Genomic DNA, 18,384 nt, shown 5'->3' with positions numbered 1-18,384 from the left:
GTGAATAAAATTTTTAAGTTCGGCCGGATCTTGAAAAGTCCAAGTCTGATTTTGATGAGTGACTTTGAATGTGCAGGGATGGAATAAGCCATATCTGGCACCAAGAGAGCGCAAAGGGGCACGGAGGTTCAAAAACTCTTTCCTTCTTGCTGCAGTAGCCGTAGAAACATCCTGGGTAAGGAATACCCTCTGGCCCAACCAGGAAACTTGGCGTTTGGATCGAGCCGCAGAGAGGACTAGAAGTAGATCTGTGAATTTCAGAAAAAGAATAATGACACCTCGAGGCTTAGTAGAGGTTGATGAACGAGGACCAAGTCTGTGAGCCCTTTGGATAGTGAGAGAAGTTGTAGCAGGCATGTCCAAAAGTTTCAGGATGAAGGAGGAGAAAAACGAGACAGGGTCATCGCCTTCCAAAGACTCAGGTAAACCATAAATGCGCAGGTTATTCCTCCTATTTCTATTTTCCAAATCCTCAGTATGTTGCTGGAGGGCAAGAACTGATTTTTCCAGTGAGGAAATACGTTGAGAGTTAACTTGGATCTCTGAAGTCTGCTGCTCCACGGAAGCCACTCTGTTTTCCATAGTCGACCATTTCATTTCAAAAAGCTGCATTTTATTATTGGTCTCCTCAACAAACGGTCGTAAAGCACGTATCTCTTCCAAGAGAAGTTCCATGGAGATAGGAGACGACGACTTATCTAGAGGAGGAGAGTCCTGCTTCAAGCGTTTAGATGACGTGGTAGGAGGAGAGGACTTACTGGAAGATGGCTGGGATGAGGAGGGACGATTAGGGACTGGTGTCGCCATTTTATCTGTGGTAGAAGAAGAGTCAGTTGCTGAGGAAGAGGAAGATGGTGCTGAAGAACAACCTTTCGAGGGCACAAAAACAAACTTCGGGTTGCGTAACTTGCCCATAGATACGTGAGCGGACAGGCTGTATAATAGATGAAGGGAGTATTGCAGCACAAGCACAAGCAGAGACGTGACTAGAGCATGGAAGCGTCCACTAGAAATAGACAGGTTGAATATGTAGGAGTCACAATATAAGAAAGGATGCTGCGTATCAGAGACAAATACAAATAGGAATATGAAAAAGCTCCTCCAGATTGGTGTATTAGTTGTGTGCAAAACTGATTCCAAATATCAGAATTGAAGAGGTGCAACACAGCAGAACAGCACGACTTTTGCAGAGATTTGTCAATCAATGGCAACTGAGGAAAGATTCATGAGAAAACCAAGAGCCATCAGAAAAATCAATGAGGTAGCGCAGAAATCCGCCTAAGCACTAAAAAATCCACCTAGGCGGAATGGAGCATGGAAATCATTTGGTCCATTTAGTGGGTGTCAGAGATATGCTTCTGACAAAGTGACTCAAAACACAGGAGCTTTAGTTGGTATCCTCCACGCCGTCTCAACTGCGCTGCGCTACTTAGTGAAGATCGAAATAGGATTATACATGAGGTTCTCACAAGCTTCCAGCTAAATCCATAAAGATTTCATCAGTAAATACCAGACAAAACCACAAGATGGCAGTCATAGATCAGTCAGAAGCTCACTGCATATTACAGCAGGTGACAAAATGATGTAAAGAACGATTTATAAATAGGAGGCATCAATACTTTATAGTTAACATTTCTTTTGTCATAGCGCAGTATGAAGGCACAACTTCCTGTGAGGAAAACTGAAGGAAAGAGGTCACAGTCCATTCACAGAGCGAGCCATGGAATAAAAATTAAAATTAAAAAAGAGGAGCAAAACACACTTAGATGAGCATTTCAGCAGGCTGTGGGATTCTTCTTTGTTAAGATAGTGTTTCAGCAAGTGAAGCAATCCGAGTGAGGCGGTATTCTTTGAAGTGAGGACCACTCTGTGAGGAATACATCATACGGGGCACAAGATGGCGGTTGCGAGCGCCTCACATAACGTGCCGGTTATCACAGGCAAATTTAGGCAGGAATGCGAGCTTACCGCGGCAGAATAGATACGAAGATAAACTCGGTGGAAGTTCCGACAGTCAATTCTGTCATTAAAATCTTCCGAAAAGTCCTTTCATCGGTCCGCTTTCACTAGTGTCCTCAATATCGCCCCGGAGCAGTTCTAGCCGGCCGCCATTCTCGCTGACGCTCAAGCCACGCCCCCCCTTACATGTTTTTCTAACACATCAACTTATACGAAGAATACGTTCTTAATAATCAGTGCACTAGATGTATATTGACCCTACTTTATGTGCAAGTACCAATCTTGCATAAAATGGCTAACATCTGATCCAACTTTACAACTGAAAATTCTATGAATGTACCTCATTGTCTGGATATGTGATTATACTGAGTAAGGCTAATTTACGCTGCAAAATATTTCCTATGACGGGAATAGGAAAATACCCATGCCTGATCACAGTCAAGCACATCATCAATAACAATCCAACACACAGCAGTAGGAGCAAGTCCCACATCTCTGCCCTCTTCCCTTTGAGCTTCTCAGCAGGGAGTCAGACTCTCACTATTCAAATCATACTACTCAAGAGGAAGAAGAACTTCAGTGAGAAGGAGGCACATTTTGTGGTAAAGCTTTCGGTGAACAACTATGGGAACTTAATAGTCTGCCACAACACACCCTCAGTGGGTCAGAGAAACAGGCTATGTGACAAAAAGTCACTGATAGGGTTATGTGATAGAGGTAGATACAAGTACCATAGGGGAAATGAAAAACACGGAAGCAGTAGGATCCAAAAAGTGCATGCAGTATAGGTACAAGATATAGGGTACAATTTTACTCAGTAATATTTTTTGTTCTGTTTATTAAAGATTTTTCATTTTGTATATATGAATACAGAGCAATATAACATCTGTGGTAGCACCATACAGTGCCAGTAGGAAGTACAAAAAAAATCCAGGTTTGAATTCAACGACATAGCGGCATAATTACATCAATATGCATAAACAAAATTTGTAATAACTTGTAGCATAGCCGTCAGCCACAATATCTTCCTCCACCATCCGAAAAGTCGAAAACTGTACGATCACGTTATGGTGGATCATATTTGCAACAGTGCAACATGCAAAGAAATATAACAACACATTTCATCGGGCTTCACTCCGCCATAGCACATAAATCAGAGTATAGTCAAACATTTTTGAGAAAAACACTAAGCATGGGGAATACTATCAGAACAAGGGATGGGGAGGGAAGCAAGAGACTCAGCAAGGGAGCGAGGGAAATTAAAGTACCCAGCATACTATAACAAAGTACTATCAATTATCCTATAGGTGTACAAGCAAACTGCTGGTAGAAGTGGTCATCTAGTAAAGGGGGCAGAGGTCCTAGCCATATATCAATGCAAAGTTCAGGACATGGGTTTGCTCAGGGCGACCTCGCTAGTCCTCAAGAAGAGAATCGTCTAGTGAATCATCCGGTACCAACAACCCCTGTAGCGCACACAACATAGTATTCCATTCAGCGGAGATGGGGATTTTACGCAAACCTAGCGTATCCTTCCATATCAGGGAGACCGCTTCAGCCTTCACCCAATTTCAGCATGGAGAGAAACCAGGCTTTCATCGGAGGAGAGTTCTCCGACCTCCACCTGCGAGTAATCAATCGCTTGGCCATAATAAAGCCCAAATCAAGAAACCTGGTGGAAGTTGTTTGTGTTTTTTCCCTAGAGAACATGCAAGTGATAAATGTCTCCCACTTCCTCTGTCCCTCGCTACCTGTGCAGGTAACTAATGCCTCCAGCACCCCCTCCTAGTAAGCCTGCAGTGCGAGGCAGGACCAGAGCATGTGTAAGATGTCTGCATTCACCATCTTACAGTGCGGGCTGCACTCATCCTGTTTGTGAAAGTAACGATTAATTTTATCCGGGGAGAGTTAGGCTCTATAAATGTTATAAAATTGAATTGGTCTAAAACGTGAGTTCCTGGGAACCTGCTTGGGGCTTTCTAGGACCAGTGACCATTCTTTCTCGGAGTAGGGCCTCCCTCGATCTGCCTCCCACTTATCACGCAATGGCATTATATCCGATGCGTCAGAGGTTCCTGTGTTACATCTCCCCACCAATGTCTCATCGAAGCCGTCCAGGAGGCATGATTCAGAAATTTGTCTGGGTGCACACCATCTTCGTTTGAGATATCAAGAAACGGCTGCAGCGTACCTTCTCCATATATGTCTCCTAGAGTAGCTACACCAGCTGCCACCCTAGGGGCAAGGCCCAAACTCCGAACTCGCCCCGCACGATTGGCATACCTAGTAGAGGCACGCCAGGTGCGTATAGTATGACTCTTCAGTGCTATCGAAATCAGTAAGGGGAGGGATCCGTTAAGTTTTCTACGGGGATAAAATATACAGAGAATCTTGTCCAAAGAAAACGGGGGTCATGTTCTGTTGAGTCTGATAAATGTAATTTCTCCACCCATTTTGCCACCCAGAGGACTTGAAATGCCAGGTAATAGTGTTCAAAGTTGAGCAAGGCCAGCCCCCCTTTTGAGAGAGAGAGGTATAATTTTGACAATGCCACCCTGCATCGCGAGTTGTTCCAGAAAAATTCCTGAACAATTCTTTCCAGTGAGCGAAAAACGGACCCGGGCAGATAGTGGTAATGTAGTGCTGGAGCAGAAAGTAGTAAAGGAGGCATGGCAGCATAATCATTTTGATTAACTCCACCTTACCTATGACCGAAGGGTTCAGCATCTTCCAGAATTCAATTTGGGACTTAAGTGCTGTAACCGCCATCGTGATATTGCCATCCATAAGATCTTGTGGGTTATGACAGATACGGACACCGAGATATCGAAATGCCACCAGTTGCTACTGCACCACCGTCCCGTTCACTGTCCAGCCCAGGACCCCCTCATTAGGACTGAAGGAGTATAAATAAGACTTGCCCCAGTGCACACGAAGCCCAGTCATGGTGTAGCACCTACCAGTTGAGAGGGGAGACATTCAGATTTGTGGGAGCAGATGCTGCATGATCTTTAGCGTAGGAGGAAGTACACACCATGATAGCACGATGATTTCTACGCTTCGCAAGCCTCCCAACCATCCGTTCTGAGATTGTATTATCTGATATCCTGTCTCTACAATGCAGTGTGTGTTTTGAGGGCTGGCAGTTTGTCATGCAAAGTCATATCTGTTTTGCCTGCTTAAGTTGGTTGTGATTATGCCCACCTTGCCCTCTAATACCATTCAGCAGTATATATCGGGTATATAGCAGACTTGGAGGCAAGCGCTCCGCGTATGTCAGTTGGCCTCATTATGCTCAGGTCTCATGTGCACTCCTCCAGTCCCACTCCTTTGGCCCTGATGGGTCACCACATTCCACAAACAGGGGATGCATACCCGTCCAACAGCCATAAGGCTCCTTCACAATAGTCAATACCTGCATTTGTAGTGCTTCAATCGCCTGCCCGTGCATCTGGTGAGTGCCCATCTCTCGTCTGGAGCTCAGGCTGCACCAGGGAGAGGCCAAATACTTGTTCACAGCCATTTACGGGGCCTTGTGTCCACTGGAGTGGAGATTGTTGTCCCCCCATCTCCTCGCAAGTCTTCGTTTGGGTGGGATCAGCACTGTGTGTGGGACACTATGGCTGCTACCACCTGGGCTCTTGTAGTCACCTAGGGCCCACCACTCGATCTCCCAGCACACTATTGGGTCACTAGTAGATCACGCTGCCTCCCATCTGTTACCTGCCGGGGCATCTGCGGAGCTAGCGGTCTTCTCCATTAACATAGGAACAGCCTCGCATTTAATTTCACATAATGAGGTCAGTCTCTCACCTCGGGCTTGGCCTCCCCCCACTCTCTCATGCCATCTGCTGGCCTCTCAGTTATCTGCGGGGCTCACTCTGTCATCCGCAGCAGCAGGGCCAGTGCCCACACAAAACCGGTCACTGCAAAGGGCTCCACTACAAAGTCGCTCTTTCGGCCACACCTATCGCATTGAATTTGCTGCTTACTTTTCTTTCTCTAAATGCAAAGTTATAGGATTGTGCAAAGTGAGAGGATTTTGTAAAAAAAAAAAATGGACTGTTTATTTAAGAGAAAAGAAAGGCTGCGAGAAGTCATTTTTTCTAACACACAACAAATATTAAATACCTATATATGAACTGAAGAATGTGCTGTCTGTAAAATGGCAGTGAGTTACCACACCACGCTTTAGTAATGTATTTACGACAGCATGTTCCAAAATGCACCCCAGCTACATACTGCACCCTTACCGCTCTCTTGCTAAATGATTGTGGCTCTTTTGCTACACGTGTTCTTTTTGTGACGCTTGGAGTTTTCACAATCTCTATGAGTTCAGTAATGTAACATTGATGGCAACACCCACACTCTGAAAATTGTTCCTGCACCACTGGTTTTACCCAGAAGTGACCCTTCAAGGTAGGGTGGCCATAGTTGCAAGATGGAGAGCATACAAGTAAAAATAAAACAAATCTACCAGAAATGAAAAGCTAAACAAGCGGATTCCATGGCCATCTTGTTTGCTTGCTTCTTATTGCATGGTTCTCCTCCTCTTAGCGTGCTTGTCTCTCCACTGGTGCATAGCTTCATTTGAATCCCTTCATTAAATGACATCTATCCATCCACAGCTTACATTCACAGAGCTACTATTTAGGCAAGGGGTATTGTACATAGTAAAGGGGTTGGAGCCCCCTTTACTTGCCATTGGTTTGCTCCATCTTAACTCTTCAATGCAGACTCTTAATTGGACATCACAGGCCATTGCCTCGGTTCCGTTCCTTCAGCGGAGCATGGACGAAGTACAAATTAATTAAACTTAATTAGTGGCTGTCTGCTGCTCTCGCTATGATTATGGTACTGTTCATTGCCCCCCCCCTCTCCTCCCCCCTTGTACCTGGTGCTTCTTTCCCCTCTAGCGTGAACTCGACCCAAAGGTATTGAAGTGCTTAATATGAGCTCCATTTACGTTACATTCAAGTTTTATATTTTATTTCTTAATTTAGACACGGAGACAAATGAAAGAACGTCACATTCATGTTTTTTTTTTTAGTTTAAGCATGTTTGCTCAGAATCACAGGATACTCAACCGATGGTGGAGAGACTCGAATTTGACCGCCCATGAAATGTTACAGTGTTTGGTGCTTTGAACTGAATTGAGCCACCCGGCCTGTACTCTGTCATGGAATACATCACTGCTTCCTCATCGTTGTTGCTTGCAGTCTCCTCCATTCATAACTGTTTGCATCCCCTCATGCACACCGTTGCTAAAGAAGACTTCAAAATACTAGTCCAAGAGGTGCCGTATTTAATTTCCAGAACAGCTGGAGAGGGGGGCAGCTCTAAACAGATGAGGATCTGCCGCTGCCCGCGTCCCACGCAGTGGGACATCAGCAGGGCAGCTTTCTAGCGCCCGCCGCAGCCTTCCCCCCCCCCTTGTTCCGTCTCGTGAGCGAGGCCGCGCCCAGGGTGGGGAGCGCCCAATGAGTGTGCCGGTGGGAGGCGGGCCGTCAGGGGGGCGAGGCTAGCCCCCCCCCTACTTAGCCGGCCCTCTCTCCCAGTTCCTCCTCTGCTTCCTGCGCGCCGCTCCGGCCTGGACACGCGCTTTCCCACCTCGCCTTATCTCGCTCCTAACCTCGCTGCATCGGTCCGTTGTCTGCTCCGTGCTCGTGCGCCTCCGGTCCCCATGGCACTGCTGATTGTCGTCGCCTCCGCGCTTCTTGTTCTGGTGAGTCTTGCTGTACCCACTCCGCCCCGGCCCTGTCCCTGGGCAGTACCAGGTTGACGGGGCCCTGTGACGAGGATCGCCACGGGCGGAGGGGACGCAAGATGGGGGCATGGGGGGTTGGGGAGGCGGGGTTGGGCAAAAGAGCACGCTGTTTTGATTTCGCCTGGACCGTTGCGGAGGTTGGGGAGTGCGGGCCAAGCATGGCTGATGCCATTGAGTTGCGGCCCCGGCCCCTGGTGTCGATGGTTGGGCCCTGCGGCCTGCCTGCTCCTGGGCGCTGCGACAATTCCTTCGGGTCGAGTGCCCGCTGGATAAGGAACAATGATAAGGAATCTGATTGCGAGGACTGAGGCGCAGGTCCTCAAACAGAATCCGGTCGGGGTTTTTGAGTCGCGGGCCGTGTCCGCAATCTTGGATTTCGGGGTAAATCACTTAATCTCCCCATGTTTAAAGATGTATGTAATATACGTTACGCCGCTACTTCGCGCCCATAACTGCGGCCTGTTTTCCCGCTACATAACGAATACAGGCATGCCCAGGTTAGCGATCTCAAGCGGCGTGGTGCGTTTGAATCCTGGGCCCGCGTCCGCATTCTGTGATACGGGGATTAATCCCGTGCCTAAATATTAATTTAATGACGGTGCTGCGCGCTACAATGTCTTCGCGTCGTGCGGTTGCTCGATAAAGAATACAGATTTAGAGAGCAAACCTTCACAAGGGCCTGGCTCATGTCCTCAAGCCGGGGGGCGGGGTTTTTTCGAGCTCGGGCCCGCGGCTGCATCGTGCCTTGTAGGAGAGCGATTGTGGTCTGATAATGTAACCGGTGCTCATTTACTTCGCGCTGTACAAACCTGCATTGAATGAATATGGTAACCGATGCTCATGTAAAGCTCCATCATACCTTCGCGCAGTAAAAACCTACATGAAATAAATATTTTGATTGCTGCTCATGGAAGCTTGTAACTGATGCTCATGTAAAGCGCCGTCATACCTTCGCGCTATTCAAACGCACATGAAATAAATAATATTGGGCGGGGGATAGGCACTCCTGCTCCCCCCCCCCTCACAATTACAACAGCGCTTTAACCAGCGCTCACGTTAAGCACTCCCATTACCTTCGGGTTGGTCCAATGCTACATAGGGAGGCGCTTCTAGTGCGGGGGCTGCATGGTCGAGAATTGGCGCCGCTACATCTAGGCGGGTGGCGCCGGCTAAATTAGCATCCTCCAAGGCCGCAGTGCCGTACCAGGTGCCGCGGCTGGGGGGTCGTGGGGGTAGAGGCAGGCGAGGCGGTATATTGAAAGAAGTGATATGTATGACCGCCCGTTGGGTTCCAGTCTCTGTGCTACCCCCCCCCCCCAGTGTACAGTCGCGCATGTGTTCTGGTTGCCCCGTTCTCTGGTGCAGGAATACAGGGGGCGAGCCGCGAGGTCGCGTCCACATTCTGTGATTCGGGGCAAATCACTTAATCTCCCCGTGCCTAAAAGTGTATGTAAATACGGTGATACGGGCTCCAATACCATCGGGTCGAGTTCGCGCTGGATAAAGAATATATGCATAAAGTGCGAAACGTATACAAGGACCGAGGCTCGGGTCCTCAATCTGGTTGGTGTTTCGCGTCTCGGGGCCGCGGCCGCATTCTGTGATTCGGGCCAAATCACTTAATCTCCCCGTGCCTAAATATGTATGTAAATACGGTGCTACGCGCTCCAATACCTTCGGGTGGAGTTCGCGCTAGATAAAGAAGATATGCATAAAGAGCTACATGTAGTCAAGGACCGAGGCTGAGGTCCTCGATCTCAATCTGGTTGGTGTTTTAGAGTCTCGGGCCGCGTCCACTGCCCCCACAGCGCCCAGACCAGACCCTCGTGGCGGGAAGCAGTGAGGTGCACAGCGGCTCCCGCGCTGCTCCTACTCCGTCTCCGGTGCGCCACTGCCCCCGACCCCACTCCACTCCAAGGTAACAGGATAACCCCTACTTTGCGGAGAGAGGTCCTCAGTAGAGCGCTCCAATATCTTCGGGTCCATTTCGCACTTTTTAAGCACGTACAATAAGAACCCTCCTGTCACCTTGCCAAAGAAAAGGGCAGGATTTGCTGGCTGCAGGCCTCTTTGGGATAGGGATCTGCGCCAGGGTTGATTCCAGGGTCGCGGTGGCGGCCTGCACCGCAGCTCGATTCCAGTGCTGCGCGAGACAACCCTCTCCCTCGCGATATGTTCTACCTGGCTGGGCCTCTGGCGCGATGCAGGCGGCAGCTGCCAGGCACCATTTCCAGTTAAATTAATTCGCTGCATCTTTCAGTTACTGTGGGGATGTCCAGCAAAGCACCATATCTTCCGGTTCCGGCCATGGGCGAGGTGTGGGTCATGATGTCCTGATTCCTGTATCAGGAGCCTGTTTGACCATGAGTCAGCGTTGTTGAGGCCCCGTCTATAAAGATGCAAGCTGTGGAAAATCTATTTTCGGCATCAATTAGACTATCCTCTGCCCAAGCGTCGCAGCAGCGTGATGCCAACAGTCACTGTGGCCTAATGGAGCGGTGTGGTGCGGTGGCCTTGGCACCCGACTTTGGAGCACAAAGCTCACGGTTCGATCCCCGGTGACACCCTCAGCCCCATGTGACTTTGGACAAGGCCTCCAATTCCACAGTGGCCCCCTGCGCCTTGAGACCCGTAAGGGGGGAATAGTTCGTATTCGGTCCGGCTTCGCGAGCAGAGTAAATTAAGGGGGGGGCGGCCGGCTAAGAAGCCGCATACCCTGTGCCGTGGGAGCCAGTTGTAGATTAGCATGGGTTCACGGCCCCAATACACCAGCACTGCACGGCTGGGAGCTGCCTGGGTCCCCGCTGATCGCGGGAGGTGCAACACCTGTGGCGCTCCCTGGTTAAGGTTATCGCCCCCCGTCGGCTACGCTGCCGTTTAGGGTGGGGGGGCATGCAGTGGGCTGCGTGCGGCTGGCGCAATGGACCTGGCACGGGGATCGTTTAGTATGATACGAATCTTGTAAGCTCCCCGTGCTTGAATGTGTAATGTAAATAAGGTGCTCAGGTAAAGCGCTCCAACACCTTCAGGTCAGTTCGTGCTATATAATTCTGCAACATGTATTGCTGACTTCCTATATGGCAGATAAATGACACAAGTGCGTGCACTGTTCACATATGCGATCATGGGCATTAATAAACCCCCCGCTCCTCAATGGAAAATCGGGTGCGGTGCTCGCGTGATCCGGTCTTGGGGATCGGGTAATATGATACGAATTTCTTAAGCACCCCCTGCGTGAGGATGTAATGTAAATACGGTGCTCATGTAAAGTGCTCCAAATGCCTTATTGTCGAGTTCGCACTATATAAATATGCATCATGTAATTCCAGGCTTCCGATGAGGCAGATACATGATACCAGTACATGCACTGTTCACATCGGGCGATCACGGGTATTACTAATCCCCCCACGCACCTCAAGGGTTAATCTGGTGCGGTGCTCGCGTGACCTGGAATGGGGATCGTGTTCTATGGTACGAATCGCTCACGCCCCCCATGACTGTATGTGTAACGTAAAGACATTACTCATGTGCAGATGTGCAATACCTTTGGCGTCGAGTTCACGCTATACAATATGCAACATGTATGTGCTGGCTTGCTATAAGGCAGATACTTGATACAAGTGCAGGCATAGTTCGCAAGTTTTGCTCCGATACCTTTGGGTCGAGTTCACGCTAGATAAATATGCAGCATGTATTGCTGGCTTCCTATAATGCAGACACATGATACAAGTGCACGTATTATTCACAAGAATTGCTTGTGCCCACATTCGCGCCATTAGATGATTACGGGCATTACGACACCCCCTGCACCCGAATGGGTTATTCAGTCGGTGCTTGTGTCCGGCGCTCGAGGAATTTCACGCACATTACGGTTTGAGCTAATCACTAATCGACCGTGCCCGAATAGGTATGTTAATACCTATGGCTCATGTACTGCACTCCAACACCTTCGGGCGGGTCACGCTGGGACTCTGGGCAGATAATTTAATATCCACGTGCCCGATGATGCATGTATATACAGTGCTCATGAACGGCGCGCCATTACCTTCGGATCGAGTTCACGCTGGGTTGCGACGCTGGGTAAATCAATGACTATCGCCGTGCCCGCATATGTATGCGAGCTGCTGGACCTGGTATGCCTGGGTTCCCGAGGGTCGTGGACCTGGCGGCTCATGATCTCACTCCCGTGCCCGAATATGTGTGTAAATATGTTGCTCATGCATAGTGTTGCCGTACCTTCGGGTCGAGTTCGCGCGTCATAAAAGTGCTACTTACAGCAAGGGTCGCGCAGTCCGATCCCGACCACACGTGACCACGTGTCGCTCGTCTCCAACCTTTTGCTGAAAGGGGGCTTGGGTCGTTTGTCATTGTTGTTTTTGTCTCGACACCCACCCCCCATTCCTTACGGCCTCGCCCTCCCAGGTGCATCAGTCCTTGGGCAGGGCGGACCATGGGGAGATAGTCCTAACGTAGAACGGTCATTGCCATGTTAGTGACAGTTAAACACGGGTCGCTGCCGACAGTCTAAAAGAGGTATGCTTAAGCCTGCAACTCGGCCCCGCCACCATGCTTCTGTGGGCCGCCTTCAACGGTCACTGATATGGGGAACTCACACATATCTAACTGTAACCTAGACACCCGGGTGGGTGCCTAGTCGGGCAGGGCTACGCAACCGAGATAGAATGGTAGTTATTATCTAATGCTAAAGGAAGTCTGGTTTGAGCCACTAGATGGGTTAGATATGGGTGCAGCTCAGTGCCCCAATCGCATTGAATACGGGGACGCACTGACATAGCGGCAAAGAATAAGTGGTCACCACATAGCGCATCACTAGGGCCTAAATTACGGCACAAGGTTACCGGCGTGATTGTCCAAGTGGTTGCGGGTGCGCCGCTCGCGAGCGGATGGCAACCCGTGGTTTACCTCTGTCTCAAATCGACCGATAGTTCATGGTTAAGCCGATTAGCCTGCAGAACACTGAGCGGGGCACCATAACCAAGAGTTAGGCCTGCAGGAGGAGCAGCTGAAGGAACCATATAGGAATAGGTCCAGATGTACTTTGGGGGGCATTCCCCTGCAACCAAAGACAGATTTCGGGTTGCTTCAATGAAGTCCTTCCACCCGGCTTGTGGGTGGTATAGTTGTTATATAGCAAGTGTGCGGTCGTTCAAAGTTTGGTAATGACCACGTAGAGCCCCAGGGCGTCAGGGCATTATTGACCGTGCCGCATTCGGGTGGCACTCTCCACCGGAATCACTGGTCGCGTACTGCAGCTGCAGGAGACTGGGATCCTGGTTACGGACACTTTTACCGTTTTCAGGGGGCGCCACCAGCCAGCATATGGGGGCTGCTGTCCCAATAACTGGGGTGTCAGCGGGGCAAACACAAGGGGACATTATGGCAATAGCACGCCCAGGGTGCACTGAATCTCTACTTCAACGGAGCAGGAATTTGGCACCGCTGGGGATGCTCTGGGTTGTGGTGGGGGGCACCCCCCGCCACCCTCCTTCTGAGGAGCATGATGGGAAGGGCGTAGCAGGACTTAGTCAATCCTCAATACGTGAACTTTACTGTCAGCGCGCAATGTTTAAGCCGGACAGATTCCCAAAGCTGGTATGCCTAGGGGGTTACATCACTGAGTGATCGGTAGGGGCATAATTCCCATAAGGAATAGGGGATGGTGGGCAGGGGCAGGAGTCGCCCCTTGCCCATGGTCACGCGCCTGAGAAACAGATTTAGGTGTTGCTCTTCTCGCTCAGCCTTTCCTTGGAGCCAGGGAGGTGGGATACGTTCACAAATTTGGGTCTTGGAGCTGAGAGATGTATCCTTCGGCAGCTCAGTCAGTCATATTGGCGTTATCCGGAGTCATGATAAAAGCCGTCCATTTAGCAGTTACGTTAAAATGTTTTGCCCTGCTGAGAAATCATGCAATGCTCGCAGCAGCAGCAGCAATTCAGGAACCATGACGCTATCTATACATCGCCTTTGTAGACAAAGTGGAAATTAAACCTCCTTCGTGCTAGGTTATGAAGGGAATCGATGGGTTGACGAATTCAGCTAGGGTTCAGTTCTGGCTCCATAGGTAGGTGCTAGATCTTCCCATAATTACGTTAGGAAGATCTGCAGTGGCATCGTTAAGAAAGTTACGAATACCAGTAACGTCTAAACTGAACGGCAGTGGGGCCAAAAGACATCCTTTGTCAGTCTGCCATGGGCTTCGGAGTAGTGTTGCAAATTAATGCCGCATTTACGGATTACAGAACAGGACCCATAATTCAGCCCACTAAAAGCTGGCTCGCAGGGGCAGGGCACCTATAACAGCGGAGGGAGGAAGGGGGGCTCTGGCAGCGACGGTAGCCTCCCCAGAGCTGTGGCGGAGTTACAGGGCGATCTGGAGGCAGAAGAGTACAGTAAGGGTACCTCTGCGACAGGCGGTACAGTAAGGGTACCCCTGTCCGGCACAGTAAGGGTGCCCGAGCCAAGGTCCAGGAGCCGAAGGGGGTTCTGGGAAGACCGCGACGGCGCCCCGTTAGTCCTTCGGGCGGTTGGGGGGCCTGACCAACCGGGGGTGTGCCACAACACGCTCCGCCCCTGTCAGAAGGGGCGGGAGTAGGAGACAGATCACGTGACCCAGCGGATGATCTGAAAATAAATATGTGCCGCACTGCCGGGCATCGACCCACCGTGCGTGCTGGCTCACCAGGCGGGCGGAGCAGCGAGGGGCTGCTTGCCCTGGATCGCCCGTAAGATAACCCATTTATCGTCATACTTATGTTGTATGAAATAAACCTGCAGCAGTTCTTCACCCACAATGAAAGTGTCAGTGTAATCCTTGGGTGACGTCTGTGCATGCGTGTTGTGTGGAGCGGATGACGGTGTGGTCACTATGCCGCTGCCCGCATCCCACGCAGTGGGACATCAGCAGGGCAGCTTTCTAGTGGCCGCCCGTCGCAGCCTTCCCCCCCCCTTGTTCCGCCTCGTGAGCGAGGCTGCGCCCAGGGTGGGGAGCGCCCAATGAGTGTGCCGGTGGGAGGCGGGCCGTCAGGGGGGCGAGGCTAGCCCCCCCCTACTTAGCCGGCCCTCTCTCCCAGTTCCTCCTCTGCTTCCTGCGCGCCGCTCCGGCCTGGACACGCGTATTCCCACCCTTTCCGCTTACCCTGCGTGGCGGAGACAGCGCGTTATTGGAATGTTTTAATGTTTCTCTTTTGCGTTGCAGGCGGAGTTACAGGGCGATCTGGAGGCAGAAGAGTACAGTAAGGGTACCTCTGTGACAGGCGGTACAGTAAGGGTACCCCTGTCCGGCACAGTAAGGGTGCCCGAGCCAAGGTCCAGGAGCCGAAGGGGGTTCTGGGAAGACCGCGACGGCGCCCCGTTAGTCCTTCGGGCGGTTGGGGGGCCTGACCAACCGGGGGTGTGCCACAACACGCTCCGCCCCTGTCAGAAGGGGCGGGAGTAGGAGACAGATCACGTGACCCAGCGGATGATCTGAAAATAAATATGTGCCGCACTGCCGGGCATCGACCCACCGTGCGTGCTGGCTCACCAGGCGGGCGGAGCAGCGAGGGGCTGCTTGCCCTGGATCGCCCGTAAGATAACCCATTTATCGTCATACTTATGTTGTATGAAATAAACCTGCAGCAGTTCTTCACCCACAATGAAAGTGTCAGTGTAATCCTTGGGTGACGTCTGTGCATGCGTGTTGTGTGGAGCGGATGACGGCGTGGTCACTATGTGTTCAAGCTCCTGAAGACCACCTGATAGGAAAAGTAGATTGGTTTTAGGTCTCTCTCCTTGGCAGGCTACAGAGAAAATTATTAAAACTGCATCATCTCGTGTTCACAGATGATCCAGACCATTACAAAATAAGCCCTTCATCAATATATGGTCTGGGATCACAAGCAGGCAGTGTGTTATTTATACCGTCTTAGGGCAGGGGTGGCTGAACACAGGGATCCCCCAGAAGAATGCGAGCGTATTTCTCACACCAGTGAGCTCACAATCAGAAAACCAATAATAATGCAGTCATATTTCCCTGCCTACTTACACTAACGACAATTTTAGCAACCTACAGAATGGATGAAATAGGTTGCAATTGTGCTAAATCCACAATCCGAAGGGTGCAGTCAAAGGCTGCACATCCATTATGATCAGAAACTGCCATACATTTGAGGCATCTTATATTTTGAATTCACATTACTCTCTGAAGACAAAAGAAAATACCTTTAATCTGCGCATTTGGCACCTGGGTGGCTTTGTTTCAAGAAGCCCCCTTGAACAAGCATTGGCAAGGGCAATCGGTCTCCCTCATGTGAAGTCTATTAGCTTTGCCATTGTTTCTTAGCCATGTTGCAACATAAATACGGTATTTTTAAAGCGCGAACTACTCACCCCTAAGGGTCTCAAGACGCTGGGGGTCGTCGTGGAAATTAAGCGAGCTATTGCCCAGAGTCACATGGTCCTGAGCTTAGCTGCCGCTGAAGCCGGGGATCAAACTGTGAGCCCTGTGCTCCAAAGTCAGCTGCCCTGGCCGCTGCACCACACCTCTCCTGTACAGTAAATAAAAAAGCTGCATGACACAGCCAGCATTGTCCATGTCAGAGCACTTTCTTTTTTTTTTACTTTCAACCATGCTAAACTGAAGCCAGCTCTGCTGTACAATATGGCACAAAAAAACTTGACAAGCCAATAGATCTCGAATAGGCGCAACCTATTGGCTTTGCAAATGCTTTTTCCTTTTGATTCCATGTTAGTGCATTTGTTTTCTTGCCCTCTCCCCCAGGTGTTGGTAACATACTGAAATTCCTTTCCCACCCACGTGCTCCATGTTGCTCCTCTCTTGAACACCAGCTGGTCCTATGATATCCCCCCCTCACCGGTTCGACTTGGTTTTGTCTGTGCATCCTCATCCAGGTTCACCCTGTCAATCCCCTAGCTTCTTCCACTGCTCATCGGCGCTTACTTCCGCTATACGCTCCACCAGTGCTCCTCCCTCTCAATCTTGTCGTTTTTTAAAATATATATTATCTTTTTGGGCTGTCTGGGCAGCTTCAAAATACTGTAGGGACACTTATTTTTTTAAATATAATTTGCTTTGGTACACTTTTGTTTTTTGTTTAATTTACTACTCCAAGACTGTGTTGCCATCTTGGTATAGTAAATTAAAACAAAAAACACTAAGTAGCGCAGCATTATGACTCATGCATTCGAGCATTGTGACACCAGGGTAAAGCTTATGTGACGATGCACATGCATGTTGCGTCATCACCTTTTTTCTAATTATGCTATGCAACATCCGCAAAAGAGCAGTGGTGCAGTCAATAGGAATGCATTCAATGCAGCCCTCTTGGAATGCCTTTTTGGATTTAACCAAACCTATTCCAGGATGACCCCCATGGAAGCATACACATGTAGTTTAGCCAACCTGTAAAATACTTGAGTTGTTTTTAAGAAATTAGAAGATGACTGCAATGCTCTCAGGCAGGCTCCTGCAAACCTGGAATGCATTTTGGGAAGAACAATCCCCATTCTAAGGAACCATTAGCAAAACCAATAGGTCAGCACCTGGTGTCTCGCATGAGAATGATTGGCTTTGGCAATGCTTTTGAAGTGTGAAAGGTAATCAAGAAGAAAATGATTGTAAATGGCCTGATCACATCTTAAACACTTGGAGGCCACATTTTTGCAAAATTGTTCAGTGAAAACAGCAAAAACAGGCAGAACAAGAGAAAAAAAAAACATTTGAGAGCTTAAGCAGAAGGATGGAATAATGTTTGCCTCCAGGACTTACATAATGTAACTATTTCCTAGTATAAAATTGAGATATCTACATCATATAGCAAGACATATGGCAAGGCAAATATTATGCAAGTTATAAGGCTTGTAACAACTTTTGGAAGGCTATGGCGTATCTCAGACATTCTTTGTAGGAAGAAACTATCCTCTTTGCCAAGGACACATCCCCATGAGTAAGACCAATGGGTGACAAAATACAAGAAGCCGTGGAAGCGGCTTTCCTTTCGGAATAGGGCAAAAGTGCCTACAAATGTAAACATTTCTTTCAGAAACTACCCCCAAACATCATACCATGAACATTATTGTAATTCCCGATTGGCTAGAGCACTGCCCGTTTGTGGTTGGGCTTGATTAATTTACCCATTCAATGGTGTACAGGATGGATTTAATACAAAATGCAAACCACATTTTAAAGCTAACCGGAAATGATTTTGAAATCAAAGGTAGAGACTCCTGAATGGGCACCTTACAAATGGTCAAATGGCATTATAAAGTGAGGCAAAAGATCTAAAAGTCAGCCCGACCTGCTTTTAGACACTTGTATATCCCCTTCCAGATATAACTCCATAGCTTGCAAAGGAACTTCAAAACCTGATGATCCAGTTGTGCAGTGACCAAAACATTGCACTTAAAGGAGCGGCATTAGTAAGACACAGATGTTCATACATCTTTGGGGATTGATCTGCATATCTGGTATTAGAGGTAGTTTCCCATGTGAAGGGAGAGAAGCAACTCGTGGACGAGGCGTCGACCCTTGGGAGGAGGAAGGTCAATGGGTGGGGTGGATGAAGCCTTTTTAAGCCCTTCAGTTCCTGTGGATTAGGACTTTGAGAGAATATTTTCCATTCTGAAGACAATTGTCTTAA

At 49.3% G+C, this 18,384-nt stretch overlaps 1 pseudogene across 1 annotated transcript in view; it reads right to left on the bottom strand.

Annotated features, from left to right (window-relative positions):
* LOC146812829 (epidermal differentiation-specific protein pseudogene) overlaps positions 1-18,384 on the bottom strand; it is a 209,781-nt pseudogene that overhangs the window by 95,666 nt on the left and 95,731 nt on the right. The gene's annotated exons all lie outside the window — the stretch shown is intronic.

This window comes from Triturus cristatus, chromosome 7 (assembly GCF_964204655.1).
Source record: "Triturus cristatus chromosome 7, aTriCri1.1, whole genome shotgun sequence".
In the NCBI taxonomy this organism is placed as follows: Eukaryota; Metazoa; Chordata; class Amphibia; order Caudata; family Salamandridae; genus Triturus; species Triturus cristatus.
This window is presented reverse-complemented; position numbering and strand designations above follow the sequence as displayed.